The sequence below is a fragment of the Glycine max genome, chromosome 2 (genome assembly GCF_000004515.6).
Source record: "Glycine max cultivar Williams 82 chromosome 2, Glycine_max_v4.0, whole genome shotgun sequence".
Classification (NCBI taxonomy): Eukaryota; Viridiplantae; Streptophyta; class Magnoliopsida; order Fabales; family Fabaceae; genus Glycine; species Glycine max.
In genome coordinates this window covers 5139887-5155302 of record NC_016089.4, presented here as the reverse complement: position 1 = coordinate 5155302, position 15416 = coordinate 5139887, and the positions used below count along the sequence as shown (strand labels likewise).

At 31.5% G+C, this 15416-nt stretch overlaps 2 non-coding genes and 1 pseudogene across 2 annotated transcripts; 1 reads left to right on the top strand and 2 right to left on the bottom strand.

The window, feature by feature from the left end:
- The first annotated feature begins 907 nt into the window (after positions 1–907).
- On the top strand, positions 908–5613 carry LOC100805892 (U1 small nuclear ribonucleoprotein 70 kDa-like; annotated as a pseudogene).
- Positions 5614–6411: 798 nt separating this feature from the next.
- TRNAE-UUC (transfer RNA glutamic acid (anticodon UUC)) lies at positions 6412–6483 on the bottom strand. Its single transcript has one exon. It is a non-coding gene; the product is annotated as a tRNA-Glu (tRNA).
- A 1845-nt stretch (positions 6484–8328) lies between these two features.
- Positions 8329–8400, bottom strand: TRNAE-UUC (transfer RNA glutamic acid (anticodon UUC)). Its single transcript has one exon. It is a non-coding gene; the product is annotated as a tRNA-Glu (tRNA).
- Between the last annotated feature and the right edge of the window lie 7016 nt (positions 8401–15416).

The window sequence follows — 15416 nt, the reverse complement described above, 5'->3', positions numbered from 1 at the left end:
TAATTGAACATAGTGTCAGAAAAATTCATAATAACTTGTGTACTTTACTCAATCAACAACGAGTTAAATTTTAGACATATTAATTTAATAAATTGTTAACACCATATATAATTTTATTATGTTTTAGTTCTTTCGTTAAGGAAATATTATTTTACTCAATAAAATGATTCAACTTCTTTTACAAACTGAAATGACATAAATGAAAAGCTACTTAAAAAAACAATGAACTAGTACAATTAAAAAATTAAAACTTCAAAAAAAGACCTTTCAAATTATTTTTCATTAGAAGAGATTTTATACGACATATAAATTAATAAATAAATATAAATAGATAGATAAATAATCTAATTTTTTTAATGGTGACAACCTAATTATAAAAAAAAATATCATTTTAACATTGATATATTATATAAAAATAAAAAGTATTTATTTATCACTCACTCAATCAACAAGTAAAACTATCGATTTGATAATTATACTATAAAACATTATTCTCCTAAACAATCTTTAAATTAAGAAAAAATACTTAAATGATCTTAAGCATATTAAAAATGTATGGTAAACATAATTTTTTTCTAATCATAATATTAATACAAAATTATCTCGATAAAAACATTCACAAAATAAATATTTTTCTTTCAATATAATTTACTTAATACCAAATATCAATTTAGATCTTAAATATTTAAAAATTCTTTAATAGAATCCTTAATTTTCTTTGTCTAGATCATAAGTACTATTTTTTATCAAAAGTGACACTCAAACTTGAAATCATTGAGCTAAAATGATTTTTTTGCCAATTAATCCACGACATATAAATTAAGAGGCTCGATTAATTGAAATTCAGCACTTCAAAAATTATTTAAACAATTTTGTTACTCTAAAATGAGGGAAGGTATTATAGTTTGAATCTTTTTTTTTTTAACCCATTACATTTGTGTAATCTTGGTCAGTGAATGTTGATGGTCATCCTGAGTGAAATATTTTTTCTTTAAATCGAAATGTTATTCATAGGACTGATAGCAGGGATGCTTCGCTTCTTCGCTTCTTCGCCATGGGAGAAGACTTCAACAATAACGATCCTCTCATCCGCAACCAAAACGCCGCCGTTCAGGCTCGCGCCAAGGACCAGAACCGCGCCAACGCCCTTCAGCTCAAGCTGGTTCCTCTCTCTTTCAATTAATCATCCACTTCCAATACATTTTTGCTTTATTCACCATAGCTATGGTTTATCGCGTGAAACCCTAGACATTGCTAGTGGTAGTGATTCTTTGTTTTTGTGATGATGCAGATTGGACAGAGTCACCCTACTGGTCTCACAGCGAATTTGTTGAGGCTCTTTGAGCCTAGGCCTGCCTTGGACTATAAGCCTCCTCCGGAGAAAAGAAATGCCCATCGCTAATAGGTTAAACCTTTTTGTATTAGTTTTATGTTTTTATTGTCACTGATTATTGATTACTACTACTGATTAATGATGATAAACATTTCCAAACATAAATTACTTCACTTCAATGACCTGTTTAAGCAAATTCTATTCTACGAATTTGAGATAATCCAAAATTATGTTTGCAAAAGCTCATCCAAACCTAATTGTCCTTGCATGCCTGCTCTTTCATATGGTTCTTATTCACTCTAAGATATTATTGTGTAAGTTTTCTGTGGTTATGAATAACGATTAGTTATGTTGAATGCTGCAAGTTCTGCAGCATATTAATTAAAAAAATATAATTTCTCTTGCCTCTTTGTTGTTTACTAGTTTTCAGTTTGTTATTATAATGTTTAATGGACTGATATAACTCTTGCTGAATCTATTTTTTCGTTGAGATAATATATAGCAAATAAAAGTTGTGAAAGAGTTTAATTATCAGATCACTTGCCCCACAAACTGAAGAGTATATGCATTTGTTGTCGATCCATTTTGTTGAACTCAGGCACAAAAAAGAGCAAGAATACACAAGTTAAGACTAGAGAAGGGAGCTGCAAAGGCTGCTGAGGAGCTTGAGAAATGTGAGGACTCCTTTATCATTGTAACTTTATTATTTTTTGTGGGTTTACATTCTCCGAATGCTTTTTTCTTTTGTTGTATCTGTTTCAATGTAGATGATCCACACAATGACCCAAATGTATCAGGAGATCCATACAAGACATTGTTTATAGCCAGACTTGTAAGTTATATTGTCTAATGTAGTATTTGTTTGGCACCTTCGAGTTGCATATTGGTTGTTGTATCTCATTGGTGTTATCTTCTGACAGAGTTATGAGAGCACTGATAGCAGAATGAAAAGGGAGTTTGAGTCATATGGTGCAATCAAACGGGTAGGTGTTTTGAATATCCCAAAGGGATTCAGTAAGGATATCGTATATGCTAGGCTCTTGATATAATGTATTTTACTTCTATTTGACATCTTGACATGCTATTAAGCTTCAAAATGTATTTTCAATTTCAATACTTTTAAAATTAAGAACTAGCTTTTTTTATTATAATAGTAACACTACTTTTTTAAACCCTTTTTGTTAGCTGCTGATTAACCTGCTTTTTGTAATTTAAATGGTTCTCATGATTAACCATCTTGTCGTAAAGTTAATTAGTTACGCATAATTTTAATGCCATTCTGTCCAGAGTTTCAAGGGTATAAATTATGCATCTTGATTCAATTTGTAACTTTTGAGTGGCTTTGAAATGATAAACAATTACGTTACTGCCACCAGTATGTTGTTGATGGCTTTTTATATATTAGTTAGTTTCTTTAGTTATTTTCCACTTTGTTTCATCCTGCTGTTTTATGTGGAAAGAGGTCTTGGGGCATGGGGTAGCAATTGTTTTAGCTGCAAGTTTAGCATCTCAGTACACATCCCTGGTGATGATTGGTAATCTTCTGGAAATGGTAAATGTTTCTCAAAATTTCAATCAAACCCAATTCCCGTTCAAATGCTTTCTTCTGCATGGTAACTTAGCTGGGCAGATAAATGATGCAAAATTATACCTTTGGCCTTGTTTTCGAGCAAGAAAAGGAGACTGACAACTTCTGTTCTTTTCCTGCACTGGGTAAAATATGTTGGGAGTACTGCAATCTCTTCCTCTTTTGTTTAAATTCTTGGTTAACCTACTTTGATGTTGCTAAAACTTTATTTTTGGCTTTAACGGCCATGAAAACCAAATCAAGCCGTTGAGAAGATGTCATGGTATTTTTTTTATATTACCCATAGTTATTTTCATTTTGTCAATTTAAAAACAAATATCCCTGGTAAGGGGATACTAGTCAACAACTGGTTAATTGGGCCCAAATACATCCATTTTTCTGCAACCTTTGGCGGTGGTGATGCATCTTGCAATAGGAGCTTTTTGATTTAAAGGTGAGCATGGAAGGTGAGCATGGTTAATTAGGCATACTGCCTGTCTGCCATACCATTTAGGTTTTTATACTATTAGTATTTTATTTTGGTTGTATTTTAATGATTCTGAGGTGAGTGAGCATCTTTTATATTTTCTTTTGTGCTGTAGATCAGAATGTTCTCTCCTGACTATTCTTTCTCTTTCCATTTTCTTATGATTTAGGTTCGATTGGTTACTTACACTGACAAATAAACCCAAGGGTTATGCATTCATCGAGTATTTTCACACAAGAGACGAGAAAGGTTGATATTGGCTTAATGTGTTTTGTCTGGTTATTATTCCATATAACATGTAACTTTTTACTCACGTTTTTTATGTTAATTATGAATCTGCTTATAAACAAGCTGACGGTAGGAAAATTGAGGGTCAGAGGGGTGGTGGGCTGGGTACTACAAGAGTAGGGGGTGAAGAAGTTAATCAGCAACATTTTGGGAGGTAAATTGAGTGATTGCAATTTTTTAATAGCACTTCATATTTTAAATCCTACTGGCATTTCTAAATAGTGTGTAGTAGAAAAACAATTAAAAGTAAAAATTTAAAATGTTAGCAATTGTTATCACATTATTCTATAAAATGTATTATGTTCTTAATATCTTAGGCACTATGAAGCATGAACTCTGGACATGACACAGCCAATGTCTAAAATCTAGGACACGGGTACACCACATACACACACAAACATAGAGACTCCAATGAAATGAAATCTGAGTAACATGTAACAAAATATCTAAATTGATGGTATATTCATCTTTTTAAATCAACTTTCTATGTTTTTTCAAGTGTATGAATTGTGTAAAGGTTACAACTTAAATGTTCAAACCAACAAAAATAATTTTGAAATTAGACACCTAATAAGAAGTGTTGAACAAGTATCGGGGTGTGTTAGTGTCGGAAACGTGTTCAACAAGGCGACACAAAGAACAAGATTGGTGTCTGTTCTTCATAGCTTAGGCATAAATTTGTAGGTGTTATATTTGATTGAGTTATTTCCTATGCAATTCTCGTTTTGTAGACCTGGGGATTCTATTATTCTTCTATAGCACTTGTATGGAATTCTTTAAGCCTTTTACAACACCCATTTGTGTAAATTGAACCATGGCAGAATGTTATGCTTATCTATTGGAGAAATCTGACAAGTAACATACCTCTATGCCAACCCTCCAGTGAAGTAGTAGTTCTCATTGTCAGAAATAATTATCATTTTTGTGTCAAGAAATTATCTGCATTTAACATTTCTTGTTGTGACTGTTAAATTGGCTTGCTCAATTTGCAATTGCTTCATACTTAACATGTCTTAATGTTTTCAGGGAGCAACAGCAGTCAGGTCTTTCTCGTTCTGAAGAACCTAGAGCACAAGAGGATCATCATGGTGATCGGTAAGAATTTGGATGTTTCCATTGATTATGGTACTTAGCAAATGACTGCTGATCATACCATAATTTGTTGACAATAGAGGGGGCTATGATTCTGTGCATTAATTTTTGCAACATTGAGGATTTTGAAACAATATTCTTTCTCCCAATGTTATATAAGTCATTAAATTTGAGCTGTTTTTCTGACACCATTTTAGGGACAGAGAAAAGTCAAGGGAAAGAGGTAAGGACAGACACAGAGAAAGTGAGTGGTCATGTGAGCGATCTAGTGGTAGGGCCAGGGATCGTGATTATAGAGGGGATAGGCACTACAGAGATTGGGATAGGAATATGGACAGAGACAGGGAACGAGAGAGAGATCGGGACGTGATCGTGGTCGAGAGCGTGATTAGGATAGGGATCATGACCAGGACCGCGAACATGACCGTTATCGTGAAAGAGATAGGGATTATGAAATTGGGGTAACTGATCGAGGACACTCACATAATAGAGAGACTGATTGTGATCACGTTGAATCTAAACATGATAAGGAACATCATGGTGAAAGAGAGCATGACTATGAACCTGAGGATGGTCGTGGTTGGTACAACCAACCTGGGTATGGGCATAGCCATGCAGATCCCAACCATGATCCTGATCACTAGGAGCATCATTGAGGAAGGGGGCAATATGATGAGGGAGATGACCATGGTGACCATTACAACCAATATCCTGATCGTGGTAGGAAAGAAGATGACTACCATACTGAACATGCAAAATCTTAATCACGTGACAGGGAGAGAAATCGTGATATGGACCATGAATATCGTCACTCAGATTTCTCATTCTCAGGAGTATGATTACTAGGAATGAGCATAGCACTGCTCAACTTCACTGGTAAGATTCATGATGTACATTTCAGTATACTATTTTGGCTATGGTTAATTGTCAGCCGGTATTAGGTTAATTGTCAGTCGGTATTAATCCTGGATTGATTCTTAGGAGCTATTAATGGGTTCAGGCATGGAGTGAACAAAGCACAACAAAGGAACTCAGCTGTTGCAATCCATATTTACTTGCTGCTTTTCATGTTTGATGTTGAAAGATTTACTGCCCCAGCTTTAGTTTTCTCAGTTTTTCAATATGGACGCGTACTGCTTATATTGGTGACTGTTGCTGGTTTTATTTTAATTTTTTTTTGTTCCAGTTTTTGTGGGAACAAATCTTGATTTTATGTTTTCGTTGGTCTGTTGTTATCTGCATGAGACTAGTTTGAGTTTGTTAAGAGTTGCTTATATTACAAATTATCAGCAGACCTAGCCCTTGCTACACCAATTTTAATCTAAACTCTGATTGAGCCCTCAAGAACCGGCTTTTTGACCGGAAGTGTGCAAAGGAATTGTGTTGGTTGTGTTCTACCCGTTTTTGTTTAATTTTTTTACAACATTCCTTCTTTTTTTTTAACAAGTTACAATATTCCTAAAAACAAGGAAAGTGTAAATAGAATTCTTCAGAATTTTCATGGACGATTTGGTTGCGCGACAGCAATGTGCAAGTTCGATGTGCACTATAGTTGGGCATATTGGCTTAAGTTGGTCGAATAATTTATAAGGCCGTTAATTGACAAAAAACTAAAGAGATCATTGACAAAAATATAAAAAAAAATTCCATTGCCGGGAATCGAACCCGGGTCTCCTGGGTGAAAGCCAGATATCCTAACCGCTGGACGACAATGGATTTTTGTAACGTTATCTCTTTTTTTACTTACTTATTTAAGTATTTATGACGGTAAAATTATTTTACCAAACACCTATTTGAATGCAGAAAAAAAAAAAAAAAAAAAAGCAAAAGAACGAAATAAATAAGTAAATCACGATGAGATAAAAACAAAGAAAGAAGATGTCATCGTGGTGAGGCTTTCACGGAAAAGGGCGCCAACCTTCTGGTAGCTTCAAAGAGGATTTATTCTTTATGGGAAGGTAAGGTGTGAACCATGAGAGGAAGTGAATAGATTAAGTAGTTGAGATGTTATGCAGGATTTTTTTTTTTATCCACAAATGTTAAGTATTAGTTTTGTTAGCGAGAAATTCGACTCAGTGAATAAACGTCTTTTAAAAAAAAATAGACAAACAAATGGTAAATAGTTAAAATAAAAAGATAAAATTTAGGTAGAAACATGATTACAAGGTGAATGTTTTTTGACCTGTCGTTCATACAATTTGAAGTGTAAAATCAATTTTTATATGAAAATATAATAGAAATTATTATTTATGAAACACAATTTGTAGCTTAAGGATTTTGCAAAGAATTAACATTAATGGTCAATAGATATATTCATATGCGGTAGATGTAACTATTTCTTTTATACCTAATTAGTTTGACAATACATGACTCAATTTTAGTTAGATATTGTTACAACTTATTTATATGACTTACTTATTAATGGCATTTATGGGAAAGTTTGAAGGGTTTAACTTGTTTAAAACAAGTCATTCATATTCTTAAATAGTCTAGTCACTCAAATTGAATGAATTTCTATATGGATTGAAGCAATTCGTATACATGTGGTATATATAACTTCTTAATTATATATTTGAGTTAAGGTATAAAGTATCTTCATTTGTTCACATATTTTCATAAAAAGATTTGTAATTGGGTTTGGTATAATTATTATTTATGTTGACACTTGAATATCGTTAGGATGCCCGAAAGCTAGCAGTGAATTCGAGCTAGAAAGAATATACCTTTTTCTTTAATCATAAGGTTAGTAAAATGCAAACAAAAATCTATTTTGGATTTAAAAAAGATGAAGAACTACCTATTCCCAATCTTAGTATAATTGAAGCATTGTGTGTGTTTTTTTACGATGGGAAGCATTATGTTATGTTCTAAGAATGTAGTTTCATGAGTCATGACAATAGTCACTACCTTAAAAAATTTGACAAATTTGTAGTTGCCCCATTCAATCTATTGCCCCAAAATTTACTTAACAAAATATTTGGATTTATATATTTTTATTATCAACAAATATTAATCATTAATTTATTAATTTTTGTTAGTAGAAGAATTTAAACTCACGATTTTTTTTTTGTTTCTACTCAATCATTTAGTTAATCTTATAATTCTTTGAATTTATATACTTAGACCGAAACATGTTAGAGTCTCATAAAAACTGTCACAAAAAAAAATAGAGGTTATTATTGTTTTTGGTTAAAGAATATCATTTACATTATTGATCTGAATTTTCAAGCGTATACGTATGGTATGAGATCGAAAATAAGACTGGGTGATCTTTTTCTATACTTCTTTGATTCTAGAAATTAATTTGTACATTTCTTGAAATAAAAAGGGAGGTGTAAGCATAGAATTACTCAGAGACTTTTCGTGGACGATTTGCTTTTATGACAGTAAAGGGCCATTTTAAGGTATGGATGGACCTGTGTTAATTTGCTAGTTCGGTGAGTAAAGAACACTATCTTTTATTATTGGGCCTATTGGCTTATAGTTAAATCACAAAGCCGTTAATTGACAAATAATTGTGTAAACAAAGGTAAAGATTAAAAAAAAGAATAGTAAATAAATTTCCATTGCCGGGAATCGAACCCGGGTCTCCTGGGTGAAAGCCAGATATCCTAACCGCTGGACGACAATGGATTGTTGAAGCATAGTTACCTTAATGTTTATTTATAGCTAACTGGCTATAGCACTAAAATAAAATTAATTTATCAAACCCCTATTTAAATACAAAAATAAAAAAGCATAATAACCGGAAAAGAAATCATAATGAGATTAAAAAAAAAAAAAAACAGAAAAAAGAAGATGCCAACGTGTTGAGGCTTTCGTACTTTTCATATCTACGGGTTCCAATGTTGAAAGCACTTACCAATAAACTCAGCATATAATAAATAAATTATTTAAGTATATTATATAAAAATAAAAGGAATAAACTATGGACACTAATGCTTTTAAAATGCAAACTTGAATTTCTTCCAATCCCATGTATGATGTAGGACTCATGTACGTCGTGGGATCATTTATTAATGTGTAAAATGCGTTGAAGATTTTAATTAATTAGGACAACATTGATGCCATTATATTTGCAAGGATGTCGTTGCTGTCGCAATTTGTTCTGCATGCTTGTCATTGCATCCTGAAAGACCCTTTCATTTCTGGCACTATTGGATTTTTTTTGGCTGGTATTCATCTACACTAACCTAGTGAACTTATCCTAACTTCTTTTCACGTGTAGTGTTCAAAAAATTGCCATTCAAGAGGCATGGAAATGGAATTTCTCTTACGATATTGAGGAATTCTTATGATGTTCTGCCATGAGTTTTTTTTTTTTTGAATAAACTCCTCTGCCGCCAAGGTAGTTAATTGTGGAGCTACATAATTTGCAAATGTAAACTGTTGCTGTACACTATTCGATAATCAAATACTCCATGTACAATTGCATGCCAGCTGTCTATGCAAAATATGATGTATCCAGGGTTCCTGCTTTTCAAATTTCTTGTATAATTTTCTGGCTCCAGACTTTTTGGCCAAGATATAAATTTCATTGTTCTTCCTCTCAAATTCATACATGAAGTCAACGCATTAATCATTTGATGATGAAGAACAATTTTCAAAATGAGATGTACATTTGTTGTGGTATAGCTTTGCTCTCCTAACTGATGCCAAATTGTTAGGTGTTTAAAATAAATGTAATTTACTTTGCAACAAGAAAATTGTGTGTTTCTTTTTTAGTACGACATTGAGAATTCAACCTAAGTCTTCATGCATTTATTCCAATTCTCTCACCAATAGACTGACCCAATGGGCCTGTTAAGAACTCGTGTATTGGAAAGGTGTAAACAAAATTCAATCAAATTTCAACTTATTTGGAAGAGCTAGACTGTGAGTACATAAGGAGAAATTTTATTCCGTTCCTTTATATTCCCTTCTCCTGGGTCGTCTTCTTCAAACCTTCTTGTTTAGCTTAATTTAGTAGTACTGGATTACAATACAATTATGAGTAGGGACATATTTAGAAATTAGACAAGTAATTAAGGGACAAAAGTAAATAAATTGTCACATATATAATTATATTTTTTTTATGCATATTTATGATATCTCTAAGGGATTACAATCTTTACCATATCCAACAAGTGATCCATCACTCTGATTTTAATCGATCTGTTCCATAAGTTTGATCGTGTGTTGAGCACTAGATATGAGGGAACCCCGACTGCCTACATACTAAATGGCAATTGACTTTTCGTTGTGGCTTTGCTGAAAACATATTATAACTTTTATGTTTCGTCAAGCATGATGTATCAAACTAGTTTATAACGTACTAGAGGCCTTTATAGGTATGAGTCATCTATGAACTTAAATTGACCTAAACTAATCTGAATCGTTTGAATTTGATCATCTATATATTTTGGTCAAAATCAAATCGAACTAATAAAAAATGTTCATGTGCAAATTGAATCACATGTTTAGATTTATAAATCTGATCAAAATCGAATCAAACCGATCAAAATTTTCGGAGTTGTTTGGTTTGACTTTAAATACTGATAATATTAAAACTCCAAGTGTTGGAACTGTAAGTATTGAGACTACTAGTACTAGAACTTTTTAAATTATTACTTTGAGGTACATTGTTATTTGCTTTACCTTTTTTGCATATTTATTTTTTCTGTCATGTTTATAATAATAATGAATCATATTTTGTTCATTTGTTTTAGTAAATCTAGTTGCAACAAATTTGATTGCAGCAAAAATTATTGCGACAAATTAGTTTGTATGAAATAGTTGTTATTTAAACTATTATAGTAAATTTTATTGAAGATTTTTTATTTTAATTTGTATTAGCCTATTTTAGAATATTAGGTTGATTGTATTAAATGAATCAATTTTACTAGTTTTAGACATTTGATAATATTGTGTTAATTGGATTGGATATTTGGATGAATCGTGATATGAAATAGTAGTTCTAAGGAAAAAAAAAGATTAATTATAAATGGATAACTTGTTGATCCGAACTGTTCATGAAAGAGTTAGATTGAATTTTAAAAAAATTATGAAAATCAAACCGAATCAAATTGATTAAATTTGATTGAATTAAATTTTAAATTTAACCAAAATTGACTTGAACCGATTAGTGAACACTCCTATAAAGGACACTTTCATATGACTGAAAAGTTGTTTATCATGAATATTTTTATGCATGGCACTTGTTTATAAATAAACATAATACCAAAGCAAGAAACACCACGTGCATCATGCTTCTCCTTGTGCTCGGGTAGAAGATAATAAATTTTGTTTGTCTGTCTCCCTAATTTGAATTCGCATTAGTGTTTAAGTCAAATAATTTGTTTTATTTTCTCTTCATATATGAAATCCTTTCCCATTCGGCTGGTGGGTTATGGAATGATCTTTTGCATATGTATATAATAATACTTGGGTTGCTTTCTAGCTCACTTATATGACATATATCCCGGAACTGGAAATTCATATATATTCAATATATATTGAGCTTGTGGATTAGAAAAAGTTGGTTTGGTTAGAGGAGTAGAATTTATATTTTTTTATATTAGGTCAAACATCATTACAAGTGTTCCTCCAACTCATTAGATCAATGATTAATACTACTTGTAATATGTGACTATCGTTGATCCAATAGAATTTTGTATCCAGTAAGATTAAACATGAATTTTCCAAGGAAAATTATTTTTACTCATATGAACTTAACGGAACTTTACACTATTACGTCAAGCCTTTAGGTTACAAGGAGTGGAATCTATCTAACAATGATGCATACTTAAGTAGATATCTCTTTTAAAATAAGAGAATCAAAAGTACAAATTTAAAAAAATAAAGAGACTAAATATTTTTATTTTAAAATAGAGAATCAAAATTATGAATTTTAAAAAATAGGAAAACCAAAATTACATTCAAACCTACTTTTCATGATATTCTTACTTTTATATTTCTCCATCATATTTATAATATATTTTTTCATATTAAAAAAAAGTGAAACCTCACCAAAAAATATTTATAATATTTTTCTTTAGTTACCTTTTTCCATCATATTAAATTACCTATCTTATTTTGTATTTCTCTTTTTCTCTTCTTATCTCTTATATAAGGAAGGTTTCGAAAAAACTGTTGAATAGTATATAGCATTAGTCTCCAATCATTACAAAGTATGTTTAAACAAACTCACTCAGTATATAGTTGATTCATTGTGATGGAAAAAGATAAAAGAATTTATGTACTTCAATTTTTATAGTAATTTTCTCATTTAACTTGTCTAAACATTAATTTTAACTTGTAAAAAAAAATACTCATAAATAAGTGATGGACCTTATGGTCTACATGGTTGCATAAAGGAGAGGATGCAAATACATATGTGATGGACCTTACAAAATTTATATCCTAGTCGTGGTTAATTATGAGCCAAGGCAAAGGGCTTTTCCTTTTCTCTTTACGAATGATCTTTAAATCCTATATTTTGCATTAAAGCTTTGTAATAAGAATGACTTCTATATTGTCAGTTTTATTCTTCCGCCTCACTTACTTATTGTTCCTTGTCTACTTTATTGTATATTTAACCTTCGAATCTTTTCTTTACTCTTCTTATTTAATTTTTATTTAAGAAATATAGAGTTATACGCGCCTTTCTTTTTCTAGTAACTTTACTTTAGACTCAAATAGAAGTAAAAATATCTAATTTTAACAATGATTAAAAATATTAGTTAAATTCATTTTTTTTATTTCACACAACAAATCACCGTTAGTCATATTTAAGTAAGAATATTTTTAGAATAATAACATTAGATAAGATTGAATTAGTTAAAATTTATTGATATTTAAATCCATGTACTTTTTTATTTATATTTTTGAATTCAAGGATAATATAAGAATAACACGATTGATTAAATCATATTATTATATAAGATCTTTTTAATTAATCCGGACCCTTTAATAAAATTGGTTAATTTAGTTAATTATATTAAATTTATTAATAATGTATATTATTTTTTTTAAAATCCTTTATTTCTCTTCTAACTTAATAATTTTTCAACTCTTTTTTAATGAAAAATAGTTTTTCACCTAATTAACTAATGTTTGAAAAAAGAATATTATAATTAATTAAAGGTATTATTATAAAAAAAAAAGTACCATAATTAAAAGAATGTGTTATAAAAAGGAACAAGTAATAAATAAGTGATACCATTGAGACAAATTAATTTATATCTCTTAATTAAATAGTATGTGATAATGTGCGTTGTGCGTGAGACTACTCAGATCATGGTGTGGGCATGTTTTGAGCCACACCAGTGCGTGAGGAACGATTGAGGTCCCCCCAACCATGGGCCCTGGGGGCAACTTCCCCTGCTCTTTCTCTTCAATGCCCCAACACACATTTACATCAACTTCTTTGTACGTTCTCATTAATCACCCCCTGCTCTTTCAACATTCAACTTTCAACTTTGAAGCTTAATTTGTTTGCTTTTTGTTTCCTTCTTGCAATTGAATAAAAGCCCTTCGTGTGTCAGCACAGGCACCTCGTTTGTGTCAAAGACATAAAAGGCCGGTTGTTGGTTGGGTTCGGGGTGTACTTGTGGGGAGTGTGGACCGGAACATTATTGGACTTAAAAGCTCTTATGCATGCCAGATTGCTGCAGAGTGAGAATTGTGTTTTTCTATCTTACACTCGATGTTATGTGGTCTCCTAAAATACCCTACAGCTTAAATAACAAAAGTGTAAAAAATCAACTACCATTAGATTATCAACTTAAAAAGAGATTTTGAGTTGGAATCCTATATTTATAACTATGTTAAATATATTATATGTCCTAGAGACTTAGAACAAATCCATTCAACGAGAAAAACACACTTTTCGAGGCATGAACAAGGAAGCAACATGAATGTTGCGTTTGGAAAAATGTTGGTTACGGTAAACAGAACATTTTACAAACACGTGCATACAGTGTTCTTATCCGACTCAATTAGGATAATTTCTAATGCTATTTAAAACAGAAAGTGCAGAGAATCTGAATACTATTATATGCGCTAGGGACACAATATTCAACTCAAATATTTAAAGTCAAACGGCAATTACTGTAGCCTTCTGCCATGTACTCCCACCCCAAACTTACTCTTCATCTTTCGCTATCAATTTATCTGGCTTGTATTGGCTAGGGTATTTATTAGGACTTTTCATGGTCTCAACGTCAACTGAAATTTCAGTACTGAATAATCTTAGTAGCTTAATAACTCTATATATATATATATATATATAATTGTTAAATATGAGTTATTTTTATAATAAAAATATATTGAAATATCTTTAAAAATATTTATTTAGCAGTTATTTTTTACTTAAATGATAGGAATAGAAATTTTTATTATTTATGACTTGCATATATGAAAATGATAGATTAAAAGAGGAAAATATCGAAAAAATATCAAAAAGAAAAATTTTTAGATTCACTTCAACAACTATAAATAGAAAGCTAGACCACAGAGTCTAAGACCACGAAAAAACCCACTCTAGTAGGGGTTTCATTTACTCCCTTTTTTTTCTTTCACCCATTTTATTTCATCCGTTTTTGTACCCTAGTGTAAAGCCTTCAATGACCATAAGTGGTTAAACCCCTAATTAGGACCTAACAAGCCTAAAATGTCAAACGATGTATGATGTATTTCTCATATTTATCAATGCAAAAGGAGTCATTTCCAGGTTTTTTCTATTCTATGATCTTTTCTATTTTATCTTGCATTCTCATATTTACATTCTTTTAGGGGTTAGACACTCGAAAGAGGGTAACTTCTAATAAAGGTTTAAAGAAAATATGCATGAATAAGGTTCCTGAAGATGAGGTGGTGGAGAAGTTCCTGAAGAAATACTTCCGAGAGTCCAAGACTGTTGAGGGAAAGGTGAAAATCTCATCCTTCCACCAACACCCTCATGAATCGCTGAGCGAAGCCCTTGATCGCTTCCATGGGTTACTCCTGAAGACTCTTACACATGGGTTTAGCGAGCTAGTCCAGCTCAACATCTTCATTGACGGCTTGCAATCCCATTCCAAGCAGCTCCTCGATGCCTCAGCTGGTGGGAAGATCAAGTTAAAGACTCCAAAAGAAGTTATGGAGCTAATAAAGAATATGGCGGCCGGTGATCATGTCATTCTCCGTGATCGAGCCTACATGCCTACAAAGAAAAGTCTTCTTGAGCTCACTTCTTAAGATGCTATGTTGGCTCAAAACAAGCTCCTGGCCAAGACCTTAGAGACTCTCACAACAACTCTAAGTAATCTTCCTCAATAACTGCATGTAATGCAACATTCTCCATCTTTAGTCATGCACAATAAGAGATGCAACATCTGTGGTGACACTCATGAGTCAGGCTCATGCATGGTCCAAGACGACGCATCCAACGCAACATTATCATATCTTGAATTTTTTTTATGTTAATCTTTTATCTTTCTTATCTTTCACTTTTCTTATCTTATCTTTTTTCTTTATCTTCTATTTTTATCTTTAAATTTTTTATCTTTTCTTTTAAACTTTTACCTTATCTTCTATCTTTCTTTATCTCTTATTTTAAATTTATTATCTCTTGTTTGTAAATTGAGTTTGCATCAATCTAAGTACAAATAAAGTCCTTGTGGGTTCGA